Source organism: Equus quagga, unplaced genomic scaffold (assembly GCF_021613505.1).
Source record: "Equus quagga isolate Etosha38 unplaced genomic scaffold, UCLA_HA_Equagga_1.0 146_RagTag, whole genome shotgun sequence".
Classification (NCBI taxonomy): Eukaryota; Metazoa; Chordata; class Mammalia; order Perissodactyla; family Equidae; genus Equus; species Equus quagga.
Genome location: NW_025796728.1, coordinates 1,837,150 through 1,858,649, shown reverse-complemented (window position 1 = coordinate 1,858,649; position 21,500 = coordinate 1,837,150). Strand labels below are relative to the sequence as shown.

At 42.8% G+C, this 21,500-nt stretch overlaps 1 long non-coding RNA gene and 1 other non-coding gene across 2 annotated transcripts; both read right to left on the bottom strand.

Annotated features, from left to right (window-relative positions):
- Positions 1-584: 584 nt before the first annotated feature.
- On the bottom strand, positions 585-6,564 carry LOC124232983 (uncharacterized). Its single transcript, XR_006886949.1, has 3 exons — positions 6,483-6,564; positions 6,053-6,191; positions 585-1,250 (listed from the first exon to the last, which is right to left on the bottom strand). It is a non-coding gene; the product is annotated as an uncharacterized LOC124232983 (long non-coding RNA).
- Positions 5,652-5,773, bottom strand: LOC124233004 (small nucleolar RNA SNORA26). The gene has a single exon (XR_006886954.1). It is a non-coding gene; the product is annotated as a small nucleolar RNA SNORA26 (small nucleolar RNA).
- Positions 6,565-21,500: the final 14,936 nt, after the last annotated feature.

The following is a 21,500-nucleotide window of genomic DNA, read 5'->3' as shown; positions in this document are numbered from 1 at the left end:
GTGAATAAGTTGTCCACTTGCTATAATGTTCACCAGTTTGATTATATTCAACTTTTAAAGGTGGGGGGGGGGAGTCTCATTGCCCACCTTCCTTATATGTAATCACTTTCATTAGCTTCTGGCTTATGCTTCCTGAATTGCCTATTTGCAAAATTGATTAAATATGTGTATGATACATACATATTTTCTTATTTTCTCTGCTTTATGAAAGGTAGCACACTAGACACCCTTGTCTGCATCTTGCTCTTGTTTTTGGGAATGGTAAAATCTTTAACAAGGTACCTACCCTTTGAGTTTATGCATCTGTAAAATGGGAAGAACACTGTGTGAGGATTAAACAGAAAAACATAAGGAACTCACCACAGGACCAGGCAGTGACATGTCCAATACAATAAATGCTACCTCTCCGCTGTTGCTACACTGTTCCTGCTGCCGCCCGTGGTGGTTAAGAAGGCTACAACTCACTACAAAGCCCCTTTAGACCGCAGATTACACGCCCAGAGGAAATCAGGAGAGCACAGCCCATCATCCCAGCTTAGATGGCTTACAGCTCTCTCCCTAAGGCAAATAAAGTTTTCAGTCACTTATTAAACACACAGGGTGACTACCCAAAGTTTATTGTTTGAGACAAATTTAAAAGGATTCCCAGAAAGCCCGTGTACATGTACAGTAGATTCTTCCAACTTCAAACAAAGTCAAGGTTTCCAAACTTCGTTATGTGTTTGAACACTCTAGTGTATCCGGAGAAGTCTAGAAAGTGTCATTGGGAGGAAAACTTTGCCTCTACCAACTTAGGTTCAAGTGGTTGAGGGCCTGTGTGCTAACAGACATATTAATAGGAGAAAAGTTTATTATATATGTATGCAGGAGCACGCTATAAGGAGTAGCTCTCTGAAGTGCAGAGATAAGATTTTATACAACAGCTTAATGGGATGGGTGAGGAGGGTGTTAAGGCTGCAGTGGGAAAGTATGGAAGGTTCTGATAGGATGTATTTACACAATTCCCTGGGAGGTCCTGATGCAAAGTCAGGCTCCACCCTTACAGAGGTCCCCTTGGAGAGGGTTATGGCAGCTGAATTCTCAGAAAGGCCTGCTTTACTCATCAAAGGGAATGCAGGAAGGCTTTTTTCTGCAGCTGCTGTTTGTTCACCTGTTGTCAGTTTAAAATAGTCTTTATGCCATCCTGGGTGTTAGTCCCTTCATTTCCCTGTTTGAAACGAAGTTTCACAGGTAAAAAACTGGGTCGATTGCTGTGGAGAGAAGATTTGGGTTAGAAGTCGGGAGGTAAGAGATCTGCAAAAGGAAACAACGACACAGATTCGAACAAGGATGAGAAAGCAGAAAAGAACAAATCCAAACACACAGCCCCATATCCCAATGAACGAGTCTCCCACTCCCGAGAACGGACCAGTCCAATTAAACGACTGTGCTTCGTTCATTTGACACAGAATGTTGACATGTTCTTTTACATGATTCACAAGAGACATTACATCTCCTGTCTTATTTACACAGAAGCGGCATTGTTTGCCAATGAGTGCACACGGTCTTCCTTGTTGGGCAGCCGGGGTACGCAGGAGATGAGGGTTTTGGAGTACAGTGGCTCATCTGGTAAATCCTGATTGGCGTGCTTCCAAGGTCTGCCCAGTGGCAGCGAATCCTTGCTCCATTACCTAATATGGAGATGTTTGAAATTGCTTCTTCTAGATCTGAAGTTCCTAAACTTGGAAAAAGGGTCCTTATTGAATTGGTCTTGAGATGCATGAGTGGATGGTCTCTGATGTCTCATTGGGTGCGTCTAATTGGTGCTTGAAGAAGCCCAGGTCTGGAATCTGGCTAGCATTTCAAGGGGTGAGAGAAGGTGCCAGGTATCCAGGTCCACAACGTCTGACCCTTTAGGTGGGAACCCTTTATATACTTTATTGCCACATAAAGAGACCAGCATTGTTCACAGACAAGGTCAGAGTGGAAGAAGTGATCCACCAGGTTGGGGTCCGGTGTCCATTGTGACCTTTGTCATTCGTCGTAGTGGCATCTGCACATCTTCATTCCCCACGAGCCTCTGTCAGGTTGTGAAATACCTTTGATTTGACTTTGGCAGTTATAGAGGCAGGTGTCATTACCTGACCAAGTCACTCCAGAATTTTGGTCTACCTACTTGTAGTCCTGGGTATTGGGCAGACCAACCAGGGGAATAGCTGAGCTGTTCCAGCTGCCATTTATGCTGCCTGTGAGCCAGGAATACTGTCCAGTGACTAGGCAACATTTGCATCATAATAATCCATATAAATGGACTCATTTATAACATCTACAGAGGGTTTGAAGGTGCCATTTGTGGAATCAAACCATAGTGTTGATGACAGTATTGTTCTGGTATGTTACCTAGGAAGGGTCCAGTGCCATTTTTATTTTCAATGCAAAGAGAAAAATTTCTCTCCAATAGCCTCACCTGAGTAAAGGATAGACCTTGAGCTTCCACAGGGGTTTCCCAATGCAAATCACTCTAGCATAGGAGGAATGAGAGTGATTTTGTCCTCCTGCTTGTGGATACCATTCCCTTTCACACATCCATTGTCCAGAATGGGTTCACCAGGTACTTGCAATGTCAGGAACAAAAACTAGTTCAGGTCTTTGTATGTTATCTAGATCTTGACATAACCAGCAATCAGATTGATTAGTTAAGGTGGCCAGGGTTTGAAAGACCAGTGTGAGTGGGTGTGGGGGTTCTGCTAGAATTGTTGAAAAAACAGCAAGTGTTAGTTGAAGCAAGACACAGTCAGAAAGGGAGCCCATAGTGGAGGAACATGGGGAGAATAGGTTAATACAAACAATCTCTAGCCAATCTTTCTGTAAATAAAAGAGGAAGAGTTTTGTTTAAATTTCTAGGTCAGAGAATTTTCCAGGTCAGGGAGAGTAGAGGTACCAAGGGAAGATAAATGGAGACAAAATTCTTGATCCAAGATCTTGGGTAAAGCTGTCTACTTCATGGTGTTGTCTGGTTCTGGAGTTTGAGTGGTTCTGGTAAGCCTCAGTTTGAGGTCACTCATAGGGATGGCCTTCTAATTGCCACGGAGTGACAATCTGGATGTAGCTTGGTGTGTTTCGCATGAATCCAAGAGGACTTTTGATGACAGTATAGATGATTAGCTGTACTTTCTAAGACCTCTCCCAGGGAGGTGACAATGCATGTTTCCTTCTAAAAACTTTGATCTACCATCTCCTGGTGGAAAGGGATGGCAAGGTTTGTCAGTCAGTGAAGACCATGCTTTCTTCACCTGTTGACAATACGCTCCAAGTATAATAGTTCTTTTCTATAACTAGTCATAGTATTGAATTGTTCACTCAAGTGCCCATAATGCTCATCCAGTCCAGGAATGGAAGGTTTACAGATGCCAACAGACACATGGTGACCAAAAACTATTTCAAAAGGGGTCATTTTGGAGTATTCTGCATCTGTAGAAGGACCAAGGATAATGCTTCTGACCACTTAAGTCTAGTTTCCCAAAAGATTTTTTCCTAGGGTTCTTTTTATTTCTAGATTTTTACATTTCACTTGCCCTGAGGATTGGGGATGGTAGAGGGTGTAAAATTTTAATGAATCTCCCAGAATCTTTGCAAGCGACTTATTTCTGCTATAAAGTGAGCTCTTTGGTCTGACTAAATTCATAAAGGGATGCCAAAAGAAGGAATAATCTAAGTTATTAGTTTATTTACAACTGCTGTGGCATCAGCATGTCTAGTTGGATAGCACAGTCCATCCACTAAATATGCAGACAATAACCCAACAGTGAGAATCACCCAAGACTGGAGGTAAACCTATGAAGTCCATGGGGAGTGCCATAAATGGCAGTGTGGGTCTTGAAGCACTCCTTGAGGTACCCTGGTTACCTCCAGAAACTCAGTGAGATTGACAGGTAGTGCACTGGAAAACAATTTGGTCAGAAATGCTGTGGATGCCAGCGGAGAACCAAATGTCTTTTCCCTGCTTGATCATTCCGCTTGCACATGTTCCATTTGATGGGAGACTAGTACCAGCCAAAAGGTCAAAGGAAAAGGGGCTAAAGGAAGTCCATTTGGTCCAATGTATAATCCATCTGATAAATGCTTGGCACCCTTTTGTAGCTATTTCTTTTTCAGGTTGTGGGGCACTTGCCTGACGGCTAGTAATACACAGTCAGGGATAAGGGGAGGCACGCAAGCTGGGTGGGGAAAGGATGGGATGGGGACCCACTCTCAGCTGCCCTTTAGCAGCTTTGTTAGCCTTATCATTTCCTATAGATATTGTGCCATGTTTCCTCGGTATGTGTTGGGCAGTGAACTCTACCAATTTCAGTACGAAGACAACCATCCTGTAACAGGGAAGCAATGATATGCCCATTGGTGACAGAAGCACCTGCAGAGGTCAAGAATCTGTGGAACTTCCAAAGAGTGCCAACAGCATGAGAGCCAAAGGCAGATCTAGTCAGTGCAAACATTGGTAGTTTTCTCTTTTGCCAATGTATAAGCTTTAGTAAGAGCGATGAGTTTGGCAACTTGGGCTGATTTTATAGTGGACAAAAGTGTGCTGCAAGTGTTTCATGTGGAGAAACTACAGCCAAGTCAGTTTCCCTGACTGGCTCATTAACAAGAGCCATCACAGACTAGAGCAAGTCTGAATGGCTAAAGGAAGCATCTAAGAGGTCTTTTTGTGGTTTAGAAAGCATCTCTATGGTTGTAAGGCAACTACAGAGAATAGAGTAGGGTTGTTTATCATCGGAATGGGTAATAGCGTAGCTGTGTTTGGAGTTTTAGGAGTACAAGATGACGGAGGGGTTGGTTGACAGGGCCTGTTCATAGGTGGTGTGTCTTTCAGCAGAGAGGTGCCATTGTATAGACTTGTAAGAGAGTTGACACAGCATGCAGAATATAAAGGTGAAAGGGGAAACTTGTGTAAGGGCACTGGTTTGTTAATCGAGGTGGCAGCTGAGGCACAGCACATAGGCATTGAGGCAGGCTTGAAGTCACAGGGTCCAACTGATGAGAAATATTCTACGGGATGCTTCTGAAAGGAAAAGACTTGCCCTAGAATCCCTGCAGCTATCCCAGTATTTTCACGGCAATATAGGTTACAAGGTTTGTCAAAACTGGGTAATCTGAGGGCTGGGGGGAGCACGGGTGGACAACGCTAGTTTCAATGCTTCAGAGGAGGCCCATGCCTCAGCAGAGGGTTCTGTGGTTGTATTTGGGAGGGCACATAAAAGTTTGGCAAGGGCAGCAAAATGGGAATCCATTGGTGGCAGTAGCCAGCTACTCACAAAGATCTGTATAATCATTCATCTTTGGGAGAGGGAGGGACAAAATTGATTCAAGGCGTTTTGGGGGAGGTTTTGAGTACCTGGAAATAGTTGATGGTCTGAGTAGGAAACTGCTATTTCTGCCCAGTGAAGTTGGGCTCTGGAAGCTTCACGACCTCTGTCAGCCAGTGCCTTCAGACGTTCTCAACTTACAGTCTTCAAGTCATTCTAGTGGGTTGTTCCTGCCCTCAGTGACAAATACCAACACTTTACCTCAATGTACCACCAATGCTAAGGTTAAGTTTGAATTCATCACTTGCGCTGAGCTGTGTAGAAAATATCACAAAGATGCTTAAACTGGAAGGAATTTTCTTGTGGTTCAGCTGTGACTCCAGACAGGATCCAAAGAGGAGTCTGACAATCTCCTCTCAGGGTTTTATGGAGACTTACTTTGCCCGTCTGTTTTAGCCTCTTAAGGCACTGCGTCAACCTTAAAAGGGCACAGGAAAGGGCCATGTGGGTTTTTACAGGGTTCCCCACGGTTTCCTGCGCGCCTGCTTCGTCAATATCCCATGGATCTCAGCAGTTTCTTTAACAATTCTGACAACCCACTAGAAGCAGCTGTTGTGCTGGTGAAGCCCGTGAACGTAAATTTCCTCCACGTTAAGGCAGAGCCGGATTCAGGCCCCTGCCGCAATCACGCGCCCGGGCACCCTCCGGTCGCCACTGGCCACGTGCTCGGGGCCTGGGCCACTTCACTTCGCTCAAGGACCGGGACCTACCTGCGCTCAGAAGTGAGGCCGCTGCACCCCGCAGACGCCGCACACAACCTCCGCAGGCCCGAGGTCGGTCCAGAATGGCTCTCGCCGCCGCAGGCGCGGCCGGGCCCCGAACCCGCTACAAAGTAGCCGCGGCTGCGCCCTGGGGAAGCAAAGCGCAAAGCTGTTACCGCGGCCGGGGCTGCCCACCGGGAAGCCTCCTCCGGACGGCGCCCCGCGGCGTCTGTGCCTCGCGCGGCCTCTGGACGGGCACGGCCGCCCGCCCCCCGGACCGCCGAGGGCTGCTCTACCCCTCCGTCCTGGCCGCCGGGAGCAGCGGAGCTCCGGGCGGGCAAAGCTCGAGGGGACGCGGGGCGAGCCCAGCCCCACCCGGACCGGCCGGGCGCCCCCCTGGCGTGAGGAGCCGGAGCTCCGAGCCACACTCACCACCCACCTCCGCGGGAGAGAAGGGTCCACAGCCCATGGAAACATAGCAGACGAGGCTGGGCAGGAGGCGGGCCGCGGGGCGGGCTGCCAGTCCCCGGGACGGCAGGGGCGGGGGCGGGGCGGGAGAAGGGCCGCAGGGCGGACAACCAATCACAGGGAAGGCTGGGGCGGTGCGGGGTGGGAGGAGGGCCGCCGGGAGGGCTGTCAATCCCCGGGGGGCGGGGCCAAAGGAGGGCTGCTGGGTAGGCAACCAATCACCGGGAAGACTGGGGCGGGGACGGGGCGGAGAGGGGCGGGCCCGGCCATAGGCGCCCAAGGGCTTACAGCTCGGGTTTTTCTGGTTAATTGCTGCAGCAAGAGGACTAGCCGGCCGTGTGCAGAGCGTCCTTTTTTGACCCTCAGGGAGCCCGGGCGGGAAAAGAGCGTCCCTCAGGAGGGCCTTGGCCCTCGTGGATCTGGTTCTCTCAGGCCAGCGTTCCTTCGACGGGGACTCTCCTGGCGGGTTCCTAGCCGTTACCCTTTCCTCAGCTCGGCTCCTGGACCATGGCTCTGGGTCACACAGCCTCCTGGGCAGCTCTTTCGTATGCCACATTTGTATTCACTTTTGAGAGCCTATGCGCCATGCACCCTTCTAATCCCTGAATGGACGAAACAAAGCCCTTAGATTGACATTCTAGTGGAGAACAGAAATCAAGATGTAAGTATAAAATATGTCTTAGGGTGATAAATGCTAAGGAGAAAAACAGAAGTATTTATTACAACTTGAAAAACTAAAGGTAGCAAATAGTCATTCCTGTGAAGAAATGCCCCTTCTAACGCTAAGAAACAAAGAAACAACTCATCATGACTGGGGTTACTGTGCTGCTTTGGAAAATATATTTCACTGCAGAAATGACTAAATATGATAAAAGGCTCTTTACCAGGAGTGATGGCTGGTTGGCTCTCTGCACACCAGAGTAGTGTCCTATTTTGGTCTGTATTTGATAATGCAGAGGAGACCAAGATGGACAAGGGCCATCACTCTGGGGTACAGGACACATGTCCTGGTGGCAGTCACATGTGAGAGGATACACATCAAGAAGACTAATGGTCGTGGGGATGGGATAGTGGTCTTCACGCCCTTCAGCTTCCTAGGCCTGTGGCCTATTTTATCCTTCCCACTGTTTCGTCAGCTGGAGCGGACACCCCTACCCAGCAGTGCCACTCCCACCCCTCCCGTCTGGGCTCCAGTCCCACTGAACTCCTCAGCCCTCCCCAGGCTATTCTTTATTTTTTGTATCCTGCTTCTTTACTGACTTCCTCTCTCTGTCTTTTGCTCTTCTGTCTGGCTCAAGATATGGGTTTAACCACCATTCATAATACCCTTTGCTAATTTGACCCACTACCCAATCTCTAACTATGTTTATTTCATTGATTTCTCTTTTCCTCCCTCTCCCTTTTAAATTAAATTTACATTTTTTCCCCAAACTATTTTTACCTAGTAAAATATGTATGTTCCACAGTACAGTTGAGTACGGCCAGGGGTGAGGGGAACAGAGACTGTGAAATAAAGTAGAAAGAGAGAAATGGTCAATCCTTGGGAGCCATAGCCTCATGTTGGTGTGTGTATATTCATTTATAGAACCCGTATGTATTGAGAACCTACCATATGCCAAGCACTGGGGTAGACCTGGAGGTAAATAGATAATGAGGAAGAAACCCAAAACGTGGACTTTGCCCTTGTGGAATCTTTAGTCTAGTGGGTAAAACAGACATTAATACGAGACTCATATGAAAAATGTAAAAGTTTCACTTAATAAGAGACTCAAAGACTCAGCTGGAGGTTGAGGATGAGTTTGTGAGGCAAAGAGGAGCTTGGGGTATCACTCAGGTAGAGGGAAGAGTGTGTGCAGAAGTGTGCTCCAGGAAGGAGCTCAGCGTATTCATGGAAATGCAGGAAGCCTGCTGTGACTTCTGCACAAAAAGCCAAGGGTGGGGATAGAGACAGATGCAGGATATGGCATGATAGAAACTGGGCTGCAGGGAGAGATGTGATGGGGGATGCTGGTGGCTGCCAGACCATGCCAGACCTTGTAGACCATGTTAAAATGTCCATAAATGATGCTCATTAATAATGTGTTGTATAAATGCATGTCAACAAAAAGTTGATGTTTGCGACGCTGGCATATGTTCAGGTCAGCATGTTAACTATAATAAGAGCTAACCTTTGTTGCACACTTCCTCCATGCTCTGTGCACTTTTAACTGCTCTACATAGATTTTCTCATTTAATCCTTTCAGCTACCTACTGAATACAGTAGGCACATTGAAATTTGTCATTTTGCTCCCTTGGATCCGTGAATTGCAAATATTTTGTGAGAGCTACTCTGTTCCAGTCTGATAGTATAAATGGCTAGTGAACATATCAGTAATTCTAAGCACATCCAAATAGTGTAGCAGCTAGTGACTCAAGTCTGTCCTTCCTTACCACCTCCCCACCCCCAACACACACTTATACACAAATGTACAAACTTAGGAAAAGAAACTGAAATCAGAGCTGCAATGGCCACATGGTGGACACAGGATGGCAGCACGGAATTCTCAATTTCTGTAACTTTGAAGGTGCTTTTCCTTAAAAGTCGTTGTGGGATTTAATTTAGAACCCTTTAAAACCCAGAATTATGTTAAGGTAGCCATATTAGAAGTTGCATGTTGACTGGCTGAACCCAAACACTGGTGCTTGCTGTCCTATAATGTTTGATTATATTGGATTTTAAATATTGGTTTTTCTTAAAAAACGTTCTTTAAAATGATTACATGTTATCTATTATGCTTAGCATCCAGTGTATTCCATGAAATTACTATATAAATTATATTTGGTTGGTTAGTTAAACTAATTAGCATAAGGTATCCAATTGAAAGTGCAGCCAAAACAATTTAATTCTATTAGGGAAAATTGAGTGAAGAGATGGACCTGCTGCTTCTGTAGCGCAATTTAAATGAGACTGCTTGAGCTGAGTCCTGTTCTACATCAAAAAAAGAACACAAATCCCTTCAGGTTCTATTTCTGGCTTTACCACAGCTTTGCTATTATACCCAGAGCCAGATGGAACCTGTTACTTTTTTTCCATCTGCAAAATGTAGGCAATGCTTTTAGCCTTTTTCACAGGCGTGGCAGTATTAATGTGTGCCACAAATGACCTTGACCTGTTTTGTAACTGCAAATGCATTTTTATTGCCATATTTTCATGAAAAGTGAAAATCTGCTAGTTTTTTTGTGATGAGTTAATATTAGGCTAAAATGCTAAAGTCTGGAATATGTACTTTATCAGCTGCTCTTTAAAATTCCAGTTTCCAAATTTAAACAAAGGGAGAACAAGGTAAATTTTTCAAGTGATAATCAAAACAGTAGGAAGGAAGTGAAAGGGTTGCCTTATAAATTGAGATCTATTTGGTTTTTCAAAACTGCACTCTTTATTTTCAATAAGATTAGTAAGAGTATCTGAAATACATCATTAAAGGCTAGGTTGAATGAGGCTGACTTGCTGGAAAAAACAATGTCAAAAATGTCAGGATGTGGTCTCCCTGGGAGTTTACATGTCAGGCCAGTTGAGAAGTTTGTGACAATGTGCTTTAGAGCAATTGTTGATCACTCTGAGATCTTTCCGTCAATCCCAGTACTGATGCCGTGGGCCTGGGACTGATGGTGCAAGATGTAAGAAAACACTCTTAAATGTAGTGATTTTTCAGGACTCCAGCTAGTTGGAAGATTCTCTTATCCATCCTGAGTGACTGTGCTTATCTCCATCATGGTGGGAGAGTTCAGTCCTAATTTCAGCAATTAGCTCAGACACACATTGGGATTTACTTGCTTTTGAAAGAGAGAATCCAGGTCAGAATCACAGGCATGAAATCAATTACTTCAAAATATTGAGCTCGTTCGTGAGAAATGTTCAGTTCCCCACTCATATAGATGCCAAGTAGAGGTATTTCCGGTAGGATAACGTTGCTGGTGTCGCTGCTCACTTCCCCACTGTTTCCCAGGGAAGGAGGAGCTTCTTTGGGGAGTTAGAAGAAAGAACTGAGCAGGAAGGTGCAGTCTCTTCCTACTTCCAGGCTTTTGATGCCTGCTAACCTGCCAGTGCTTATGTGAATACTGTTTTCTGCAACTGAGTCTGTCTAACATACTTGCCTCGTGCCTCTGGCCATGCTGATATTAATGTTTGTTATCTGGACTCTGGGGTGAATTTTACTTAAAGAATGGAGGCAATTCCTATTCATGAAATTCTCCCAAATCAACTCTCACCTCATTTCAGTAACTCAGAGGGGAAATCACCCCTTTGCTATGTGCCGGAATTCACATAAAATTGGAAATAACGAATGTTCTGTTTTCTGCTCTTGCTCACATTCTCTGTACTCTTCATGGCAGTGGCTGTAGAAGTGCAGAGTGAATGCAAAAAGTGTAACCTTTTTACATTTGACTGTTTCTGTGGTTGGTTTAACTGAGACTGTGAGCTCCGTGAAGCCGTACCCTAGATCTAGCACAGTAGCTGACATGTATTTGAGAGTCAACACATATTTGTTGACTGAATGAGTTATTAAATTTAGAGTATTTTAATTGAAGATGTTTAAAAACCATTTTGAGGTATTTCATAATGCCCTTAATCAAATTCTAGTAGCATAGTAAGTTTACTTATAGGTGATCTAATCCATCCTGGGGGTCTTACCACACGCATTTTGGGACAGACTCATCATGGAGGCCGTGGGTGTGCAGAACTGAGGAAGCTTTTAAGCAATTATCACACACATGAGGGCACCACCACATCAGCCTGGACCTCACGTAAACACATGATACATAAATACAGAATCCCAGCCAAACTCTTCCAGATGGGAAGAGTTAGAAGGATAGAGTCCGTCCTGGACGCTGATTACAAGGAAAGTGATCGCAGCTCTCTGGGGCCTGAAGCTCCAGCCTGGGTCCTGTAACAGCTGTCATATTATTGTCTGCCTCACCTTTAGCCTGTACCTAATGAGCCCCTTTCTACTACCTGTACTTCCTCTGTACTTCCACAGCGCATACTCCAACTGCACATCCTTGCTCCAGTTGACCTAAGCCCAAGCGTCCTCCCTCTCCTTTCCTAGACGCCTGGGACTCTCATTTTCAGCCACATGTGTGAAAGGTGGTCTGCACTTCCATTTATCACTTGATTCGACACCAGGCACTAATTAAGCACCCACTGTGTGTTGGGCATTGGGCTATGTGCCTGGGAGACAAAGATGATCCAAACATGGTCCTGGCTCCCTAAGAGCTCATGGATGATAACCATACAGTAAGTGCTGTGGTCGAGGTAGCACTGAGCACTGTGGGAGACAGAAGCGAAGGCGTCAAACCAGCCTGGGAAGTGTGCCAGGGGCAAGGCCTCCATCTTCAGGTCGCCGTGTCCCAGACGAGATGGAAGTGGAGGTGGCATTGAGAATTTCCAACAAGCCCCAGACTCGCAAGGCTTTGTGAAGCTGAGCATGTGCTCAGGAGAAGAGGGTTAGTTAGACGTGGACTCTGGAGAGGAAGGAAAGGGAAGTTCTGCAGACATTACAGAAAATGTCAGGTGTTTAGATTTTTGGGCTTAGAGGACTTGCCCCTCTTTGTGATGGAACCTTGTCGGCACCCTTTTAAAATCGGTGTTAGAGAATCAAAGCTAAGAGATAAAAAAGGGTCCATTTACTAAAATTCTCTTATAATACATTAGGAAAAAATTGTGTACGTGTGCTGTAGGTGTTTTTACTACCATTTTAGAGGAGGTTTATGGTTTCCTAACGAGCTTCACTCAGTATAGGAGACATACTTGTATAGACAAGCTGAGGAAAAAGCCTGATTGACATTGATCTCAAAGGTGTTGCTGGGAAGGTTTTTTTGTTTGGTTGTCTTTGAAGTGAAGATCAGAGGTGATTCCTTGTCACCCACAAAACTTTGATGTTTTCCTGCACTACCGCTCACAGCCAGGATAGGATGTAAACACCAACATCCACAGGCAACGTCCACAATACTTTTATGACTAGGAGAGAAATTTGTTAAGGAAAATATAATTTGTTACTGCTCAGTGTGACTTTGAAATGTTCCTGGGCATCCTGGAGGGAAGCCAAGTTCTAGAACAGAAGCATTAACATTCATTGACAAACAAAGTCTATGTAAAAACCAGTTTAACTGACTGCAAATGAATGTATCAAAGTGGCAGAGAAAGGACTTGCTTTAGGGTAGTTGGAGTGGGAGGGAGTTAGGCTGTGAGTCTGGCTGCTGGGTATACTGGCCTAGGACTGAGGTTTTGGAGCTGGACAGGCTCAGCTTTGGATCCTGGCTCTGTTATTTACTAGCTGTGTGCCCTCGAGCAAATTACATCCTCTCAGCTTCCTCATAAACAAAAAGGGGGTAATAATATTGTTGTTAGTATTATGTGCAATTACATAGTTAAGGCGCCTAATATATAAGTACATGCTCAAAATGGTAGATATATTGATCTTGAGCAAAATAATCATTTCACAACATTTTAACTCTGAAGTCTTAAAGAATATAGCCTTAAATATATAGTCTTAAAGAACATAAATAAAAAGAATTTTATTTCTTTCTTTCTTTATTTATTTATTGCTGAGGAAGAGTCACCCTGAGCTAACATCCATGCCAATCTTCCTCTGTTTTTCAGTATGTGGGCTGCCAGCACAGCATGGCCACTAACAGAGCTGTGTAGGTCTGTGCCCCAGCTCTTCCTGGTATGATATTGGCTTATGTCTTTCAATCATTGTCATAGAAGGCTGAAGATGCCAGGCATGACTCATCAAAGGATATGGATGAGACCCGGTAGAGAACCTGAGGACCAATTATTCCCACATACACAACTAAGATTATTCCATATATTGCATTAACAAAGGCATCGGTGATTTCTGGTTATTTCTGGCTCTCCCTTACAAATATTATTCTTTCCTTAATTATAACCTGGTATATGTATATATGGGAAGTGAAAGTAGTGCTTATACTTTAATCAACAGAATGGTCCTCCAATCTCTGAGAATGTCCTACTATGCCTTAAAGCTTCAGGGGAAAAGAATAGGGGATTCAAAAAGGAAGAAACGCCCTGTCTGGCCCACTGGAACAACCACATCCATCTACACATCCATCCGTCCATGCATCCATGCATCCATCCATGCATCCATGCATCCATCCATCCATCCATCCATCCACTACTATGTTTTAAGCACTAGGGACACAGTGTTAAGAAGATGACTGCCCTCATAGAGTCTGCAGTCTATGGATCACTAGGGTCGCTGATTTGCCAGCCACTTTGTCCTCACATCAGAGCAAAAGAAGAACATTCTATCCCCAAAGAAGTTCATTCTAGAAAATTTGGAAAATATACAAATAAATTAAGAAAATGATAATCATCTTTAATCTGTTTCCTAGAGCTAATCACCATTAACATTTTGGTGTATTTCTTTAAGGTCTTCTGTGTTTCTGTGTGTGTCTAACAAGAGTGAAGTCATAAAGTACATAATTTTATGTCTTGTTTTATGACTCACTTAACATTACATCATGAGCAGTTTCCTATTCTATTAAGAATTTTTAAAAATATGACTTTTAGTCTTGGTTGGTGTTCCAGCCTATGGGTCTATTAAATTAATTGTTACTGAACATTTAGACTGTTCTTTTTTTCCCTTATTTTTTACTATTATAATTATACTAAAATAACATCTCCAAACAGAAAGTTTTGCCCAAATCTCCTTGGGGTTTTTCCTTAGATTTCTGGAAGTGTAATTTCTGGATCAATGGATATGAAATATCAATGCAAATAATCCATACTCTATAAATAAAATTTGGGGTGAGTTTATTATGAGCTAGGTCTGAGGACTATAGGCTGGGGGGACTTCCTTCCCCAAGGAAGGAAGCACACCCAACAAGTGGGATGTACAGAGTGGCTATATACCTTCTTGAAACAAGGAGCATACATCACATATGACGGGAATATCCATTTTACAACAATCACCAGATTGCTTTGCGAGCACAGCAGGTCAGTGGTCACAAGGTGAGCACAGCAGGTCAATATTTAATCCTTAGTTTCCAGGAAGAGATGCTTATCCTTAAGGAAATTTTGATATGGGAGGAAGCTACATCCCTATCTTTAAGGGCGCATTCCTTGTCTTTGGGACATAGTAACTGTTTAAAGCAGATGTACAACGCATGCTCAACAGGCCACATCAGGCTCTTTTGGAGAAACAAGGTCAGGCCAAATTAGTTTTAAACCAAATGGCCTCCTCATATCCTCCAGTATCTCCTATCACTTTACATTTATTTATCAGAAAGTTTTGTAGCTTTTGCCAAATCACTTTCCAGAATAGAAAAGATTCCATCCTAGAACATCTGGAAAATTAAAAAAATAGTTCAGCTCAGTGTTTGCTATCATGGATGTCAATCACAATGCCATATTTGGCTGAACAATTTTATCTCTTTATAGGTCAATGTTGGGACACAACTTTTTAAATTATAGGTTTGAGAGGGTGACTTTGAGTGAGCCGTACTGAAAACAGAGGACATTTTTGGTATTTTTCTCTTTTTTCCCCTTGTCTTTCAGCTCACTTTCTTTTTTTTTTTTTTTGAGGAAGACTAGCCCTGAGCTAACATCTACTGCCAATCCTCCTCTTTTTTTTGCTGAGGAAGACTGGCCCTGAGCTAACATCCATGCCCATGTTCCTTTTCCTTATATGTGGGATGCCTACCACAACATGGCTTGCCAAGTAGTGCTATGTCTGCACCCGGGATCTGAACTGGTGAACCCCTGGGCTGCTGAAGTGGACAGTGTGAACCCAACTGCTGTGCCACCGGGCCGGCCCCTCAGCTCACTTTCTTTATTCTCTCTCCTACGCTTTTAATTCACAGCCTTTCAACCTCCCCACCTGCCCTGCCCCCAATACCTCCACCTATGCTGTTAATCTGTGGTAACAGCCTGGTATGGATCTCTCCAAGTTTTTCCTCATGCTCATGTAATCAGATACACATTTATGTGCACACACATGTAAACAGACACACACAATCTTATTATTTTACAGAAATGATATCTCATTATACTTACTTCCACATAAAAGAAAGAAAAAAGAAAGTTGTGCTCTTGGTGGTGAGTTCAGCAGTGGTCGTTGCTGGAAGTTGAGCGCAGAGATACTGCTCCAGCCTTTCAATAATAGGTGCTTTTTAAGCACGTAACAGCTGGTATTAAATACCTTTCTAATTAAAACAGCTAGAGTAATAGCTCTTTCCTTCACCTGAATTCTGACCTTATTCAAGTGCCCTCCCTCCAAATTTCATCATTAATATACGTCATTGCTCTTAAAACTTCTTGCAAGTCTGATGGATATAAAGTGATATCTTGGTATTGTTTAATTTTTTATATGAGTCTAAGCATATTTTCTTTTTTTTTTATCTTTGCTGTTTGTGTGAATTGCTTATTCATTTCCTTTGCCATTTTCCTTTTGGGTTGTTTACCTTTATCTTATCCATCTTAAGAGCTCTTAATGTATTTTAAATTGTCTTTGTCTATCATTCATAATTCCAACCTTCAACCCCCAAATGTATTGTTTTTTAATAGTAAATAATTCCTAACCCCTTCTAAGTACTTTCCTGATTACAGGGGCAGGAAAGAGAAAAACCATATTTCTCAGACTCTCTTGCAGCTAGGAATCTGATGTGAATTAGCTTGTACATTGGTATGCACTCATGCAAGATCTGGAAGCCAGAAGTGAGATGGAAGCCATTTTCTTTGGCTATTTTGCTGGAAAGGAAGTTTGGAGAAACATGAATATTTGTGACCTGACTTTGCATTCCAGTGTTTGATTACCAACTTCCTGATTGTGAGAGCTGGGGAGGCAGTAATGGTAGCAGCAATAATTTTCTGATGTCTAGATTGCAATTTTGTTGACGTACCCTTGAAATTGGTCATATAGTGGCAGCCACCTGACTTCTGGTCCTCTGGCCCTCTTAATACTTTTTGTAAACACCTAATTCCCTGTATTAAATCCTTCTCTTCTTAAATACCTAGGGCGGTTCATGTTTCCTGCACTGTATCCTGACTGATAGACTTTATTTAAGATATCTTTGATAGTTTAAAATTTTTATATAGCAATATGTGTACCATTTTTATTTTATAGCTTATGAGACTGTTGACTTGGTTAAGAAACATCCATGACCCTAGATTATACACAGAGTCTCCTAGATTGTCTTTTAAGGTATTCATGATTTAATTTTCTATGTTCAAGTTTTTTACCATATAAGTTTCAGATCAAATTTTACTTTTTTAGATGGTGTTATGAATTGTGTCCACCCCAAATTCGTATATTGAAGCCCTAATCCCCAATGTGACTGTATTTGGAAATAGGGCCTTTAAAGAGGTAATTAAGGTTAAGTGAAGTCACAAGTGTGGGTCCCAAACCAACATGACTTGCATCTTTGTGAGAAGAGGAAGAAATTCCTGGGATCTGTGTGCACAGAGAAAAGGCCGTGTTGAGGACACCTGCAGGCCAGGGAGAGAAGCCTCTGGAGAAATCAACCCCGCTGACAGCTTGGTCTTGGACTTCCAGCCTGCAGAACTGGGAGAAAACACATTTCTATTGTTTAAGCCACCTGGTCTGTGATATTCTGTTGTGGCAGCCCTAGCAAAATGATACAGGTGGACAGGTGATTGTATCAGTATTATTTATTACTTAATCACTTTTCTTTCATTGAATTGAAATGCCACTTTATCATGTATAAATGTCTATATGTATAGGGACCAATTTATGGATTCTCTGGTTTATTTTTCTGTTTGTTTATTGCTGTGTCTATACCACACTGCTTAGATTATATTGGTTTTATGGTAAGTTTTGCTATTGGGTAAGACTAATCCCCCCTCTCTGTTCTTCTTTCTTCCCCCACTCCCATGGGTTACTCCTTGAAAAGGGTAATTTTCTCAGAGTGACACACGTACACAGCTTGACAAACCAAATAGTACGATAAAGTTTGTAACTAAAAAAGGAGCCCCCATTCTACTCTCAGTGGGATGCTGGGAAAGGTTTAACAACTGGCTCTCTGATTTGTAGAGTTTTCTGTTTCAATGGTGTAACTACTCCCAGCATAACTGATTTCAAGGGCCCGTTGTGATGTCGCTGAACAGGGAATTGGGAAGTAATGTGCCCAACTGGCTTTTCAACCTAGAACAAGTCAGCTCTAGCACACCACTGTCCATTCCTGAGTTCTTCTTCTGGGATACTTTTTAGCTGTTTTTCTGGTACTTACATCCATATCTTTAAAGATTTTATTTTTCCTTTTTCTCCCAAAGCCCCCCGGTACATAGTTGTGTATTTTTAGTTGTGGGTCCTTCTAGTTGTGGGATGTGGGATGCCGCCTCAGTGTGGCTTGATGAGCGGTGCCATGTCTGCACCCAGGATCCGAACTGGTGAAACCCTGGGCCGCCGAAGCAGAGCGCGTGAGCTTAACCACTCGGCCACGGGGCCAGCCCCAACATCCATATCTTTAAGTAGTATGCTTACCTGTCTGTTTCCTGGTGTGTAAAGTTTAGGCATTATCTGTTGATATCCTATGATGGAGGATAGGATGTCATCAAATACATTTTCTATCCCCATGCTCTCACTTCCTCTCCCAGTAAAGTTCTATCACAATTTTTATTTAAATGAATATTCAGTGTTTATTTTATTATAATTACCTATATACCCAATTACATACCTAATTATAATGTGATTATTATGATTATATCCTACTTGATGAGCTAAGTAATTTACCATGATAAAATTTCCCTTATTATACATTTTTCTAAACTTTTTTCTGATGGCTAAGTTTTCTAATTCTCTATCCTGTTTCTCCCAAATTCTCCAAGAGTAAAACCTGTGGTAAAGCTGGGACCCCTTAAAGGATGAAATTCAGTGAAAATGTAGACTAATCTGCTTGAGGCTGGCATTTGAGGCTATGAGGAAAACTATTTGTTTCTATCACTATTCTGGGTAGAAAAAATAAAAAATTATTTCACATGAAAATTTACATACCCCCCCAACACGTGGATGTAAATTTGTATTACCAGTGCAGTCAGGGAAAACCAGAAGCACAGAACTTATATTATGCTGGTCACAATTTGCAAATGCCTCCTGGCATGTGGCCAAGACAATTGCAAAGCCACTCTAGAGGAAAGCATGGGACCATCCAATTCCGGCCACTCAGGGTTCCCTGAAGATCAAGTGCAAACAAATGGAGGCTCACAATGAAACATTATCCAGCACGAGAAATGACTCATCATGAATGAAAGTCAGCAAAAATGCTCGCAAAACATTAGGTCCCTCAGGATGAAAGATATTGGAATTATTATCAACAGAAAATAAACTATGCATAAATGTTTAAAGAAATAAAAGATTTGAGTAAAAAATTGAGAAAGGAACAGAAAACTTAGAAAATTAAAATTAAAAATGTATGTATATGTTCTAAGGAAAGAATTTGCAATGAAGGTTTAGGGAAATCTTTGTGGTGGAGGTGATTTTTGAACTGGGAATTATAGAAAATGTGTCCACTTTCCTTATTACTTTTAATTCCCCTTAATTACCAAATGCTTCCTGAAATCTTTTCTCTCGCACTGTCAGGAAGGCTTCCTACGGTGATGAGGAGAAAAGAGCCTCCCTATGGTATTCGGAGTCCTGTACGGGCATGGCTGTCTTTGGGAGTTTCTTCTTTGCCTGTTGAGGTTTTCATTCAGTACTCTACTGTTTTAACCATTATAGGTTCATGGTCCATCTTCACATCTCGAAGAGTGATTCTCTCATCTATCCCAGAGTTGTCTTGGCTCTTCTTAAACATTTATTCTTTCATATTAGTATTAGAATCAGCTTGTCAAATTCCCTAGAAAATCTTGTTAGGAATTGGGTTGGGATGGCACTGAATGTATATGAGGAGAACTGAAATCTGTGGAACAATTTTATAACTGATGATTTGATAAAAGTTGCCTATGAAAACCATTTGAGCATGGTGCCTTTTGGGAGGAGGGAGAAGTTTAAAAAATTTCTTTTTTATTAGTTCTGGTAGATTAAAAAAAATTCTTTTTTGCTGTCTAGGATCTGAGCTACATTCTTGTTTGGGGAATTCCCTATTGTATCAGTCTTGGCCAAAGGCAGGACCTGTCTTCCATTATAACATTTGAAATGATCAAACATACACTTTCTTCTGCCCTCTAGCATCTAGAATATGGGAATATGCTGTAGGCTCAGCTAATGGGAACTACCTGCCTAGGATCTTAAGTCTGGAGCAAATCAGCAAAGAATCAAGGACATTATAGAGAGTTTTTTTTTTCTTTTTCTTTTTTTTAAAGATTGGCACCTGAGCTAACAACTGTTGCCAATCTGTTTTTTTTGTGCTTTTTCTCCCCAAATCCCCCCAGTACATAGTTGTATATTTTTAGTTGTGGGTCCTGGTTGTGGCATGTGGGATGCCGCCTCAGCGTGGCCTGATGAGTGGTGCCATGTCCTCGCCCAGGATCGGAACTCATGAAACCCTGGGCTGCGGCAGCAGAGCATGAGAACTTAAGCACTCGGCCATGGGGCCAGCCCCCTATAGATAGTTTTTTGCATGTGGCAATGGTATGAGAAATAGCATCAAATGTCTAGGAACAACAATGTCTAGTGGTATCATGGAGTCCTTTCCAATTACAGCATGCTTTTGACTTTGGATCTTTTGGTTTCAATTCATTGCTGTATTGATTGAGCTAATATTTTATTTTGGCTATTGCAGGTATGTTCATAAGTGAGATTGACTAGCAAAACTTTTCTTGTACTATCTTTTTTTCAGTTTTTGTAATAAACCAAGATCATTTTCTGTTGCTTGAACATAGGAACCATGGTTAACACAGTGTTCTCTTCAGATCTTCTTTTTCATATTGAATACATTTTAGTATTTCATATTTTCCTAGAAAATTATCCCGTTTCATACAAGTTTTCAATTTTATTGGCATGGAATATTCTTTGTCATAGAATACTCTGTTTCCTTCTCTAGTGCATCTGCAGTTATGATTTTCTTTTCTGCCCTAATATTTCTTATTTATGTTTTTTAAAAATCAGTGTGGCCAGAGGTCCATTTCTTTTATTGGTCTTTTCAAAGAACAAGCTTTGGGTTTTGCTGATCCTCTCCCCTGTTTGTCTTCTATTTTGTAAATTTCTTGGCCTGGACTGGACGCCTCGCTTCTTGCTGTAACCGTACAATAGCTCCCAAAGCTTTCCTGGTATCTGTTGATAGACAAAGGGTTTAGTAGATTTCTGGCTCCTAGATTCAGGCAGGGAGCCCAGTTCCAGCTTTCTGCCAAGTGTAGGGTCCATTGATCTGATGCTCAGCCCATTAATGGCATTAAAATCTCGACTCCTAAACCACTAATCCAGTCTCTGCCTTTCTGCTGGCTGCATGAATATAGTCCCTGCTTATCTCTGTGGCCATGAGTTGCTTCTTCATTTTTATCTCTTGGAGATACTCTTTTCTTATTTTTGAGCACGAATTTGTGTTTTAATTTTTTTTTCCCCCCAAAACAGTTCATCTTTTCTACTTTTTAAAAGTAGATCAAGATTCTGGTTTCTTCTGTCATCTTGACTAGAAGTCACCCATTTGTGTGTGTGTGTGTTGCTAAAACTTCAAATTTTCACCTTTGCTCTCGTTTTTCAGAATTAGCTTGATAAAAAATTTATTCCTTAGTCCTGAAGAGAAAATAGATATTAACTGTGGTTAGCATCGTCTTAGCAACCCCCAGCTGCCCCACAATTACCCCCCAGACAGAGGTCCTTCTATCAGAGATGAGGGAATGCCTCTGACCAGTGTCTCCATTGACTCTGAGAGAGGACGGCTGACATCTGCTCTGGGGGAAGTGTGAGGGTTTCCCGGTAAAGGAATGTCCTTGATGACCATCTGACTCAAAAGTGGTTGTCACAAAGAGGATTAATGCAGTGAGAGTGTCCCCACTCTCCTTGTTCCCTTCTCCTGCCCTTGTCTTGCCTTTGTC